Source organism: Mytilus trossulus, chromosome 11 (assembly GCF_036588685.1).
Source record: "Mytilus trossulus isolate FHL-02 chromosome 11, PNRI_Mtr1.1.1.hap1, whole genome shotgun sequence".
Classification (NCBI taxonomy): Eukaryota; Metazoa; Mollusca; class Bivalvia; order Mytilida; family Mytilidae; genus Mytilus; species Mytilus trossulus.
In genome coordinates this window covers 38,082,638-38,097,296 of record NC_086383.1, presented here as the reverse complement: position 1 = coordinate 38,097,296, position 14,659 = coordinate 38,082,638, and the positions used below count along the sequence as shown (strand labels likewise).

Here is a 14,659-nt window from a genome sequence, read left to right as displayed (position 1 = left end):
TGTACACATACATCGTATGTAGGCGCTACTAGAATTCGGGAAACTAAAATTATCTATTGTGTTGGAAATAGTTGTTTTCAACCGACCTTCATAGTTAAGCTCTAGATGTAAGTCAAGATATGAGGCATAAGAAACTGTATCTGTTGTGTCCTTTATTTTAAGTTCGATGGTATAGATGCGTTCATCATAATCATTAAATTTGAAATAATGTATTGAGAGAACATCATTAATATATAGCGGAAGGTAAAGTTAAAGAACAATGTTACGTGTAAACAAAAAAACGGATGCTTTTTAAAAAGAATTGCAAAGAGTAAAAAAAAATATGAATTTACTAGAACATTCTTTTAATATTTTCTAACATGTGTTGATACTAGTGTGTGATTAATGGTAGTCGATAATAAAGTGTTTGATATTGGTCCCACTGCACACTAATACAACAAATTATATTGGTTGTCATTGGCTGTTGCTCGCTCTTTTGTGTCGGGTTGTTGTATTGTACACATTATCCATTTCTATTCTTATTTGTATATATAGTGTACACACTTGTAACAGTGCGTATCGCTCCAAAGGTCAATTACCTGCAACGATAGATGTACCAATCATAACTATGACTGATAAAATGATATATGTCCAAACCTTTATACAATGTAATAACTTGTTTGAACGATCAAACGAAACACAATATCGTCACCAAGAACAAACAAAAACATCTGCGTATTCAGTTGTAAGAGTAATCATCATGTCACAATGAACAAACAAGTTTACATTCACACCACATCTTCCTATATCTATAGTACACTATTTATGATATTATCTTTTAAAACGTTAATTTTTCATACAGGTAACTGTGACTTGTTTATTAGTTACGTTATCTTTCCTCACTGGTTATTATGTCTGAACGTCCATTTTGTTATAATAACAACTTGCAATTCAGGTAAATATTAGGTAAATATTATTTTTATCAATCTGCCATGTAAACATGTTATTTTAAAATGCATTTACCATGTTGCGATGGTAATATATCCGTGATTTAACATGTTTAAGAGACGATCTTAAGAATTATGAAATAACAGGGTTTATAACAAACCGACACAAAAAATATGAAATAATTTTATTCAGGAAACAAATAACTTAGTTTATAACAGAGCAATTTGAAAGCAACAATATTAACAGACCTTTTCAAATGACAGCACCTGAATTATCAAAGGTGTGAACATTTCAAAGAAAAAGTCACAATGAATAGACACGTAAATTCGGTAAGTCGATTTATGAAGCTTAACTTCTTTCTACTTTATTTGTTTAAACTTATTGTTCATGGTTCACTATAAGTCTGTCAAATTGCGGTTTGACCCATAGTTATGCGTCTGAATAAGGAAGGTAAGCTATAATACTTTAAAAAAAATGAATGACAATGGATAATGTGGCAAAAGACCAAAGAAATATACATAAATATCTTCGATACTATGATTTCAGTAAATGAGTTTTTATTTAAAATGAAAAAAAGTGCAAAACAAAATTAAGGGAATTTATCCCGTACCATTTCCACTAAACAAGAAAGTAAATCAATAATAGATACGCTTTGTCTTTATTATTACAAACGTCTATTAAATTCAACTTTCCGCGCACTTTTCCGTTTCGTTTTATATTCTGATATTCGAGATTGATGACGGCTTTAAACATAGCTTATATACAAGGACAACATAGAACATGCGTCTTAAAAAGGAAGATCAGCTTAACTTTTTAAATCAAAAATAAAAGAATGGCAATGGGGAATGTGTCAAAGAACCAACAAACCGACCAAGAAGCCGAATTATACATATATCTTACTGTTGTACTCTGATTTCAGCAAATGTATTTTTTTTAGATTAAAAAGTATGAAATGAATTTAGGGGAATGTTTCCCATACTTTTTCCACAAAAAAGGAAACAAATTTTAAATCAATTAGAAAATTAATGTGTTTTTCTATACTATTAGAAACGTCTATTAAGGAAGCTCGCTTGTCTAGGTTTTTTGGAAATTTGATCAGATTTTCAGAATCCTCTGGTTTTGTTCAATTTGATGCCTAACAAATTATGCCAGGATACCCCAAATTTTCTTTTTATAATTATTTTACATGTGTAATGATAAATTTTAATTATTTTTAATAGTTTTTGAGGACTCACACTTGTCAACGAGCACGGTTACCTACAATGTATATATGTTTTTGTATCTTTTGATTTCTTTATTAATATCCTATCAATAAAGCTAGTTCTTTGAAAAACTTATATTTGAAAACTGTAAAGCCAACTCCCTTAAATTTTGCACTCTGTGCACGTTCCTGTTTCGTTTTTCAACATTTATAAAAGCGTAATGGTGTTTTATATACGATAATTAGTATCTCAAAATGACACCGGAGGGTGATAATTTTAGGAAAACATCCTATGCCCTACTGTTAAAACTCGTGACGACAACCGACAAACGAACTAGTACTTAATGTTTTGCTATGTCGCACTTACATATTGTTCTTCAATGTAAAATATTTGCATATTCTTTATATACCTAAATCTCCAATGAATCAATGTTCTTATCAATAACATTGTATTAATGATAATAAAGTAGAAGTCAAATCAAGTTTAGCTCAGTTAAAATCTTCACAAAGCAATCAACCACGAAAACGAGACACCTCATGAAAATCAGAATATTTCAATGTTATGCTAATGTTTTAAGTAACTTCATACGAATATAACAATCTATTTTAGTTATGATATGTTTGATGTATCTATCTGTACTTATAGAAATGAATGTTTGTTTTCTCCAATCGAATTCCCCAAAAAAGTTTTTTGTATTTTATTTAAATTGTATTAGTTGCTTTCTTATTATAATTACGTGTAAGAAACTGCTGGACTGTTCTCTTTATTCTACAACATCATTACAAATCACTTAGACATTTTCTGTTTCACTCTGTCTTTTTTTAGGGCTTTTTATGCAAATTGCAACGTTGATTTTTTGATACGTCCAATATTTGAGCTTTCATTAGGAGGGACTAAGACACTATTTGAGAAACTTGTACACTTTGGAAGAATGTAGCTTAACACTGATATGAGCACGAAATATATTTGAGGCAAAACAAGAAAAACTGTACATGCTACCAAATCAACATCAAATTTGGACAATACGGACCTTTGATGAAGAGAGCAATGAAACTAAATGACGAATCTTGCGATCGGTAGTCATATCGAGTAGTTATATATTTTATATCTTTGTATCTTAATAATGCAAAGGTATAATTACTTTCTTTCATATTTTTTATATGGAACAAATTGTCTATTACAGATGGTTGAAGTCAGCAAATTGAACAAACAACTTAACAAAAAATGTGGAAGTTTCATCGAACGTGTGGTGAAAATATTTCACTGGAAAACAATTGTACCACTGCAAAGCGATCAAATCCAACCAACACATATGGTGATAGTATTTGTTTTACCAACACACCATTAGTGAATGGCAAAATTTATGAAATACAAGTAGACGAGAAAGTTATCAAATGGAGTCCATCACTTATCTTAGGTACTTTTTTTATCATACTTTACAAACTATTTATAATGTTATTGAAATGACTGAACCAAACACTTCTATCAAGTGAGAGGTTGATAGAATCGCTATTAAAAAAATCATAGCTTTTGTCTTAGGAAACCATAGAAAAAAAGTTTTACCTTTTACAGTTTCAAATAGTATGTGTTAGTGTAAGAAAAACAAAAACTGGCACCTATAATATTTGAAAGTTAAGACTTTGACAATGTTGAGTGGTAAATTGCTGGCATTTCCCATCTCTTTTTAATTTTATTATAATTTTGCATTTTTTCTCCCTTTCACAATGTTTTATATAAATTTAGTATCATCCATTACTCTTTATTATCTACATTTTTGTAATCTTTGAGACAACTTCAGTATTCACTCAAAAAAGAACACTGCTGAAATGTTTATATCAGACTAGCATTATAAAGTAATCTGTTCAGGCAACAATGTGAAATGATGATTGTTTAATCTAAACATGCTAAATCAGTTGTTAACTTGTGAATTGTAAAATATGTCAAAAAATCATAATTATTTGTCAGTGTCAAATAAATAATTTTCTTGTTCATCTTATCTTTAACAAGGTATATTTTCAAAACAACGGAAAATGACTTATAATTTCTAACATAGTGTATGAAGTTTTACTGCATTGACAGCTAATATGTTGTCATATACCGATATATTCTAGAAACATCAGCTTGTTTGTACGTGTTGTATTTAAGACAGAAAACACGGAAAGAAGTTTCAGATAACGGAAAATGCGCAAATACCGTTATGTGTTTTGTATGACAGAGATTGTACTAAATTGGCTACTTTTTTATAACCTGATTGAATAAACGCAACCATCCTATCATGACGATGAATATCATCCGATTGTTAACTCAGAGTAGAAAGTTGAAAAACATGGTTTAAAAACCCATATATGGTAGCATTTCTGTTATTTCTATACATTTGTCTTTAAAATCGTGTGCTAAAATGGATCAATTATGTAGATTTGACTAAAATTCGAGCTTTTTTTACTAAATCAAAAAGACCGATTAGACACATTAACATTTGCTCACATAATGACAAAACGCTTTATAAAATTTAGAATGTCATACAGTCGATATGTTGTTATTTTACATAGTTGTAAAGAAGAGTTAGAATAAACAAAAAATGCCATAAAAAAATGAAAAAAAAGAGAAACAATTAAAATGTCAATTGTTCTTGAACAAATTGAGAGGTCTTTCCTTTTGTAACGTGACATACATGTTCTAATAGACGTAGACTGCATTGAAAAGCTTTAAAACACAATGAAAATATTTTAAATAAGGTCAAAAACACATAATTCGTGATTTGGGACATGACCTTGACCTTTGACCTTTTGACAAGGTCATTAATCCCCAATGTCATTACTGAAGACCCCATGGGTCTAGGAACTTTGGTTATATTAAAAGCTGATTTTGTCTTTACACAAACATAAAATTGGCTTTATGCCCCTTAGAAAAAGGTCAAATCTCTTCGGTCAATATGTAACAAAGTTGCGCCGTAATGACCCAAACATTTTGCACTATTTAAAACTTCTGTAAGTATAATGGTTTCTGAGTTGTTCTGATAACAAGGTGTTAGGTCAAAGGTCAAGGTCAACATACACATTTGACCTTGAGATGTTTTTCAAAGTCACATGAATTGATGATGAATGGTAAAGATCCTAGGTGTCTACGACTTACGGTTTTGGTGGCCAACCGACACCGGTTAATTTTAATAGGGGCATAACCCTACCAATGAGTCGTTGAATCTTTTCGATCCAAATGTAACGAAGAACCGGGGTCTAGTCCTGAACAAATTTCAACCTTCGTTTTTTTTCTACCTATTACGGTTACGGTGTTGGAACGATCACAAGGTTTTTGGGTTTCGGAGGGATTACTCCGAACAGACAAAATATTTCGACTAACAAGGTGAATATTGTAAATACAATGTACTGCAATGTACTGCTGGTTTTTTTTAGTTGTATGTCTTGATTTTGCCATGACAAAGTCAGTTGTAGACTTATAAGCTTTAATATTCTGTTGGTTTTCGTTTTAATGGTCTCCTTTTACTTTCTTAATCACATTACAGTTCGTTTAACAGTACCAGCAAATACATTTATGATGAGTTCATATTTTTTTTACTAACAGTTTTAGTTTAAATAAGAAGTGAATTGAATAAACGATATAACAAACAACTGACATCAAGTGATGTCAAGAACCTCTACCATGTAAACTCAAAAAAGTGTGTGCAATAAAACGTCACAGATTCGTATCAATTGCTGCAACTAGCCATGTAAATTTCTGATTTTGAAACGTTTTTAAAAATAATTCAATAAAACACATTTAACACCAACACGTACGCAAATTTAAAACAAGTTGATTACAATAAGTTTCTAGTGAATTTTCCTGGGTATTATTGATTCAAAACATATCAGTCTCATACCTTAGAAATCTGTCAATCTTAAAGTAATCAATAAATGCAAACCGTATTGAAAATTACAAATTTCAGATCAGTTTTATGATCTATTGACAGGTGTGACGACAAATATACCATCTGATCTGACGGAAATATCCTGGGGATTGGAGTTGAAAGAAAGCTGGATATTATTGTAGGTTCATGTTTTAAAGAAGGAATGAGACTTTTGTACACATTTCTCTGCTTTCAAATTACTGTTACCACTCTTGCATTTGACAGGTCTATTGATACAACACATGCAGATATGTTTCAATTAACTTTTTCTCAAAAACCTACCACTTGGAACAAAACCTGAAACATATAAAAGTCAAGGCCAAATAAAAGTTTACTTTGAAGTACATATTCATCAGTTTTCATAGACTTCATGAAATAAAACTCGATCCGAAAACAGTTTTCAAATTTGCATGGGCTGCATCAGTACACGGTAATATTAAGTGCAGCGAGGAAAATGACAATCAAGTTATCAAATTACCGTTATCTAAATCTGTGAAGTCAAACTAAATATGAAACACTTTTTATACAAATATTGGTTATCGCCAGTGCAAAACGTTGTTGATGAAGGTAATGTTTAAGTTGCTTTTAAATTTTCATAATTTGGGTTTTGAAACAATTTCAAACGTTCGCGATCGCTAGCGTTGTAATATTATAGTAACATCGAATGTAGACATTTGAATATAAAAGAAATAGTTGATGATTTTGAAATTTAAAGCAACTGTTTGTCAGCCTTTTGTTTGTATTTAACAAAGTTGAAACAAATCAGGTGTTTAACCAGTTGTTTATATCGTATATAAAGTGGTGTTTTCTTTGATAAAAAATTAGATAACAACTTGTCTCGGCATAGCTTCAATGTACAAAGTACATAAACTAACATGCAAAGCTTAAACGATAATTTAAAACTGAAAGTTCTTGAACAAAAAGCAAAATAAAATTTCAAATATCAAATACACTTGTTATAAGCCCTACTTGGCACTGTCGTTTCTTTGTCTGTGTCATGTGTCAGTGTGGCAAAATTTAGACGTACAGCTTGCTTTTTTCTCACTTGTATAACAGCCGCATAACATTCCATTGTATTGACATCAATATAAAATCAAAACAAACAGAAATAATGGGTAAAAATGTCAAACTATTGGGACTGGAGTCAACACTGTGTTAAAATCTTAGTCACTACAGAAATTTAAAAAAATCCGCTATGTCAACAACAAAAATGAATCTCGGCTGTTGTCTGCTCTATTGTCGGGTTGTTGTCGTTTTGAAATATTTCCCATTTCCTTTCTCAATTTCACTCTATATACAAATCACATAATGTGTAGTTATATTAATAGAAGATTGCTTTATATGTCATTGATAGAGTTGTTAGGTATTTAATTACAAGCTTTTTCATTTTCATAAGACTAAAATAATTCTATATAACCGGTGGATAATCCTTTTCTTTTTGTGTTTAAGAAAACATTTAAAAACTTTAATTTATTTCAAAACCAAATACCGTCCCTTTCGCGTTGATGAAGAACCATTCATATCATACATGCCACTGTGTATTTTGTCAAGTGGTGTTTAAATTGGGGTCTCAGGATAAGAAATATGTTTTCCTCGTGTGTTTTTTTTTTTTGTAAAACCCTTAGCACTGGATTTTTTTTCTCTAATCGTGTGACAATTAAACTCTGATGAATAGTTGCTTCATTAATAATATAACTGAAAATGGTCAAGTAAAGAAAGTACATGTAGGAAACTCCTACTAACCCGATACCAGTTATAACTGTGGTAAACGATAATTAGGGAAAACCAGCATACAAAACAATATAGCATTGTACGTAAGAGGAACTACTTCATGAATCACACTACAAAATATGTACTTTAAACACTTGGATAACATGTATAACTCTGTAGTGTGTCGGCGAGTAATTGTGATAGGCCAAATGATCGACGATTGTCATTGATCTATACTTCATATATGATGTTGAATGTATAACATGTATACGGTTGCAAGATTGAAAGAAAGCAATATTTGATTATATTCCAAGTTTTTGGTGGGAATCACGTTGCTTATTCTCTAGTTTTCTATCTTATGTAATGTGTTCTATTGTTTGTCTATTTGTCTTCTTTTATTTTTAGCCAGGCGTTGTCAGTTTATTCTTGATTGATGAGTTTGACTGTCCCTCTCTTATCTTTCGTCCCTCTTTGATAATTAATAATATTTATTTAACCGTGTTGGGTATTACATCATATCGTTCTTTTTATTGAAACCGTATATTTCTAGTATTATATTTTTTGCCTTATTAGAATATCTGCTGTGTATTATTCAGCACATTATGTTTTTTAAAAGCATAAACCATGCCTAGCATATAACAACAAAAAACCTTTATACTGTCACAGTTATTAGATGCTCTGTGAGGGTTTTGTTTTCTGTTTTACAAAAATGGCATTTACCATCATTGGATTTGACTATTCTCAACAGTGATTACACCGAGAAGATAATCTTATAAGTTTCCAGCTAATTTGATTTGCATTCTTAGAGGATATTTATCTAAATTTCTCCATATTTTTTTTCTCGAGGTAGTTCAGAATTATACTGAATATTCTATTTTATTGGACCTATCTCATGTATATCTTGTTGTTACGAATATTGGATATTTTTTAAAGATATGTAATGTAGGATCTACTTATTTAATTTGTGCCATACATTTCTAAAGTACTTTTAATTTAACATTGTAATAACCATTTTTTGTCGTTCTGGATACAGGTTGACGTTTTTTATTTCAACTTTGAACGATTATAGAATAACTCATTTCAATCATGTCAATTCTGAAATCCAGTTTGTTTTATCTTCAATGATATTGTTTATAAAGTGTTTTTGTATGTGTTTGTTTTACATCCCTATGAATTTGATTACATGCAATTAACATCTCCGAAGATAGTGAAGAAAATAAGAATTATGTTGTATTAAATTTTATATTTTCGAATTATTGTTGGTTAAGGATATCGTTTCTATTTATTGAACTTAAGTAAAAAGACAAAACGCGCGTCTGGTGTTATTAGTGATAAGTCTGGTACATTTTGTAACCCTATTGCACGTTTTAATTGAATCAAGCTACAGTTTCGGCACATTTTGTTTTTGCCATCATCGGAATCCAATACATTTTGCTAAAACAAAATCACATAATATTTGATATCAAGTCTGTGTAACTACCATTCGGCTATTGTGTTGCAGATATCCGTTTATGATCCTAAAACGTTGTCTTTCTTTTAATTTGTTTAGATTGATAGTTTATGTTAATCAGACCCGACCCTTCCTATACTGACACGCATTAGTTGACCCTTTTAATAAAACTAGTTTTGCTCTCCCTAAACATGTTTACATGATATTGTTTATTTCTTTTTTCAGTCATTCATTGCATTCCAATTCTTACCGTATATACCATCAATGATTTTGATATTAAGACCCTAGTTTGTAATATCACGATATTGTCAAACCTCAAAACACGCATTAATGTTCCTTATTTTTCTTACTATAGAGCGTATATACTAACAATGTATCCATGCATGACACCCAATACTATAATTTGGTTATTTGACTACATTTTGTTGTTATATTTTGGTGTTCGATTTCTCTAACGACCAAAAACATGTACACAAAATTAAAACTTTTCAAACAACCCCGACCAACTTATAGATAACAATATCTCTTGTACTATTCGAAGCAATATACGTGTTTATAGGTTGCCTTGGTGTGCTTTTATACGTTGAAAGTATTGTGTTTCTTAGCTTCAGTAGCATATTTATAGCATTGAAAAAAATGAGAATGTCGTAAAATTGCAAGCTAGTGTTATTGATTATTGCAGTAATTGAGTAATACACAACACCATTCTGACTATATGTGACATGCTTGCAGCTTTGAATTAAGAAATAAACAATGAAGCAATAAAACAAGAACTTACAAGTTAGCAAAGTTTCTTAATTTAACAATGTTTCCTTTTAACGCGAAATAATACGAAAGGACATTGCTTTTCATATGAAGTAGCACATTAATTCAATAATCACAAATACATATAACTGAGATGAAATAAAATAATGAAAACTTTGTTTGGAAAACGCCCAAGAAAGCTATTTATGGTGATAGAAATTATGTGATGTCACCCACTCTAAGCTACATTAATAATTGATAATCCAAAGATTACATGTCTTAAAATTACTTTAAGTCAGGATAACCATACAGAAGTTACCGGGTAAGATAATATAAATAAAACAGATACCTTCATTGTTAACACTTTATCTTTCAGTGATAATTATTTATACAAAAATGGAGAGGGGATTGGATCATATTCCTTAAGTACAACTACATTACAAGTCGGTGATAAACTCGGTATGGTGAAAGCGTCAGACAATACCCTACACTATTACCTAAATGGAATCGACCAAGGCATAGCTTTTTCTAATTTACCTGAAGGTAAGACCACTGTATGCATGGGTATAATACAGTAACAGTAAGTGATTGTTATTTGACGAATCCAAATGTGATTATTTTTGTTGTAAAATTGATAATGTAGTATCTATATATATCTATTTTATTTGAAGACGTTTACTAGTCATTATTTTTTGTTATACACATACTTTTTGAAAAAGTCCTACAACTGAATCATTTCCTCAAGGTTTTAACAGTCATGACGCAAATACCGTGAAATGAGTTGTCATAGTAGACAAAGTACTTTTCATATTGTACCCTTCGTGCACATGTCATCGTTTTATGGAGTAGAAGAGGCGAAAAGCTAGTCAAGATAATATAAAAGTCAAGTATAAGGGCAAAACCTCGAAAAAGTTTTGGTGATATAAAGCCGATAAATGGTTTAGGCTATTCATTGCACGAAACTACTCATAATGAAGCGAGTTGTCTTCTGATTCCTTTTCAAAATAGCAGAGCACAGGATAAAGACAACACAAGCATTATTTTCGACCATATGATGGACGTTGTTTTTAACAAAATAGTGTATCAGATTAGAATGATTATATGAGTTACAAGATGTAATACAAATGATCATACATATGTGAGACTCTTAAGTGCGATGGCCACGCTAATGTGCGATGATCTAAACTAAAGTACGATGGTGTCGCGCGTTAAAGTGCGATGGTTGTTCGTTCGCTAAAGTTCGACGGTATATCACGCTGAAGTGCGATGTACCAAAGGGTAATGTTCGAGGGCTTTATAAAAAAAGAGTTAGAGGACTTTCAATGCAACAATAACCCTATTGTATAATCTAGTATTATAAGGTGTATACCACAGATGTGAAAGGCAGTATAATTTAACAGTAGCCTTTTAAAAGTGACTAATTCTCAAAGATCGACCATGTAATAATTGCTTAAAAAGGTAATCGCAGAATACGATATATTTCTTGTAAATGCATTTTTGAAAAATCGTGCGTATTAAATATTGTTATAATTGTGGTAGCTTGCTGTACACAGTCTATCGCTTATGGGAACATCTCCCCTAGTAATCGTCCTTTTTAAGTTAAAAGATATAAAATTCGATTATCATCGATTAGTTATAACTTACGCATGAAAATATGTACCTTAATATTGAACACGTTGCTTTACAAAAAAAGCGACATTTCAAAGGAAACCGTAAAATAAACTGCAACATAAACAATGATTCAAATGTATCCGTTCGCTTTCAATAAAAGCAGGATACAGGATATCTATGCGAATACTACTTGTATCTATTATGCCTATAAATAACGATCGACTGCAGCAGGTTACAAATTCTTCCTCCAGCTACCGAAATAAAACACATTTTCTCTAGCCGGCAAAGCATGATTAGATTTAAATTAGCTAAGTAATTCACATTTGGATCAAAAGTTGTTAATGAAATATTTGTAATTTGTCTACCGGCGTGTTCATTTGTGGTTTGTATTATAAACGACTGTTAACGTCATAATCAAACTACGTTTATAACGTTTATACGTTAGTGGACCATCGGATTTAAGCGTAGGGAAGAATCGCACTTAAGCGTGATAATCGTACTTAAGCGTCCCTATCACACTACAAAGTCCTACATATATATGTATGGTTATACATATACGTATGTGTACTAGTATATAAACCACTGTTTATCATTTTGCTTTAAAGCGAATTACAAATGTTTGTTTTAGCTCATCTTGCCCAAGAAACAAGTAACATGTTCTCCTCAGTTCGTATTACATCGTCTGTCGTTTGTCCATTGACAGTATAATTTGCAACTATCGTATCAGGGCTATATTGTTTTATAAATGTGTCCTCTCATCCACCGTCCAGTTAGTAATTTAGCTAGCTACACAAAACAATAACTGATAACACTCAGGGATGGTCTCATTTAAATAACTGTATGAGATTCGTTAACATACATTTGTTAAGATACACTTTAATATCAAACCATACGGAAATTTAAAATACATAATAGTGAACGAGGCTTTAGTTCGACTTCATTATGATCTTTTTTCTGATTTTCTTTGCAACAAAAAGCTAAGTTTAAAAAAAATCCAGAACCTTCATAAAAGTTATCATGGCTGAATTATCTCTCAAAAATTATCCTTAAGCGTATCAAGTGGCAATTGTTAGTTTAGTTTAAACATATTTATTTAGAGTGGATTGGGTAACAAGTTTTGCAACTTATATTAATCCCTTTCCACTTTGCGGGTGCGAGTTATGCCTTGTAGCGGCATTAGCCTACTCTTTTTCGAAATCTACAAGGGTGTATTTAACGTGCAAGAGATATGGCTCTCTCTTAACACGGGTCAGCCATTTATCTTCCCCTTCCGACGGACTATCATCGTTTCCTTAAGACCATACTCGCAAATGGTGTCAAGAGAGAGCCGAAAATTGAGTTCCTGAAATTTTCTGGCAATTGTTTGTCATTGTTTGTTTCGTCTATTATAAGCACGATGAAGATAAGGTCAAACGTGCAAGGGTGAAAATCATTAGCATTACAAATCATTGTATAGATATAGGAAGATATGATGAGAGTGCCAATGAGACAACTCTCCATCCAAATAACAATTTATTAAAGTAAACCATTATAGGACTTCTTCATTCAGTTTTTGCTAACACCAAACAGCAAGTTACAAAGGACCCCACACATTACTAGTTTAAAATCATTTAAACGACAAACCAACGGTCGAATTTATATTAGAAATGGACACATGAGCAAGTATAAGAGAAAATAAGTCACGTAACACAAGTTGTCAATCTACGTACTAGAAAGTAATTGTCATTAATTATGTTTTTGATAGTTTCGACCAACACCGAGTAGCTTATAGTGTCCTTTCTTGCAATTTGCCATTATTTTGTCAGCAAACGCTAAATTTTAACATTGACAAACATCATCGTTAACGACTCGACAATCTTAATGTGTAATTTCAAATTCAGCAACCTTCATTTTAGTTTGTTATTGTTGGTGGCTTTTGTGATATTCGTATTCAACTCAGACACGTTATGGCACTCACACCACATCTTCCTATATCTACGTTATACATATTTGGCAGATCCCTTACTCTGTTATATTCCAAATTGTGTTCTCGTCTATTGATGCTGTATACATTTTTTAAATATGCTAAAAAAAACGATCGAACGTTTGAACTTATACCGATTTGTCGACATTTCGGTGGTGTTATCGACATTATTTTTACAAATGAAAAGATGTGATATGATCGCAAATGTCCACCAAACTTCAAATAAACTGGGTGTTAGTAATTATTTGCAATTTACAATCTTAAAAAAATAAGAAAAATATAACATGAATAAACAATAAAGTAGAATAAAATAGACTACATACATGTACATACACAATGTGACAGAGTTAAGCATTTGTTTTACCGCGTAGCCCTCTCTAAGAGACTAGTGTATTTGTGTAAATGAAGAATATACTGTAAAACAATTTAAAAATCTTAGTTTGTATTCTCGTTTGAATTGTTTTACATTTGTCATTGGGTTTCTTTTATGGGGGGGGGGGGGGGGGAGGGGTTTAGTTGTTATGCTGTTATGGGGCATTTTAATTATTTGTTATCTGTTATTCTAAAAATATATTTGCTGTTAGGTGTTATTGTCTTATTCTTTGTTAGCTGTTATTGGGCTTTTAGTTTTTTTGTTATCTGTTATTGTGATAATGTATTAGCTGTTAACTATTATTGAAAATTGGAATGTTAGCATGTTTTTGTCCGCCAAGTCTACCACTACTGATATGTTGGTCCCGTATTCGGAGAAGGATTCCATTAACATATACATATTACAGAAGTGAGTTCCAGGACAATTCCAGTATATTTTATGATTGTCCTTTGTAATACATTCCATTTTTTGGGAACATTTATTTAAAATTATCTTATTTTTTTGTATGAGGATAATGTTCCTTGTTTCCCGTACGACCATATTAAATTAAAACAAATCTTAATATGACAAAAAGAAAAACATATGGCCAGGAATATCTAGGTCCTTACAACCAGTCAACCTTTTATATTATATAGTACATATCTCAGCTCTTTTCAAAGCAGAACCAAATACATTGTACAATGAAAGTTCCCACCATGTACTGGGTTCAGAAGCTGTAATTAACTCATTACAAACAAAAATTTATTTCGTCTTCAAGCCATTGATCCCCTACTAAACT

The 14,659-nt window shown here is 31.3% G+C and overlaps 1 long non-coding RNA gene across 1 annotated transcript; it reads left to right on the top strand.

The window, feature by feature from the left end:
* The first annotated feature begins 881 nt into the window (after positions 1 to 881).
* Positions 882 to 6,169, top strand: LOC134690754 (uncharacterized). The gene is made up of 3 exons (XR_010102008.1): positions 882 to 934; positions 3,313 to 3,546; positions 6,094 to 6,169. It is a non-coding gene; the product is annotated as an uncharacterized LOC134690754 (long non-coding RNA).
* The last annotated feature ends 8,490 nt before the right edge of the window (positions 6,170 to 14,659 follow it).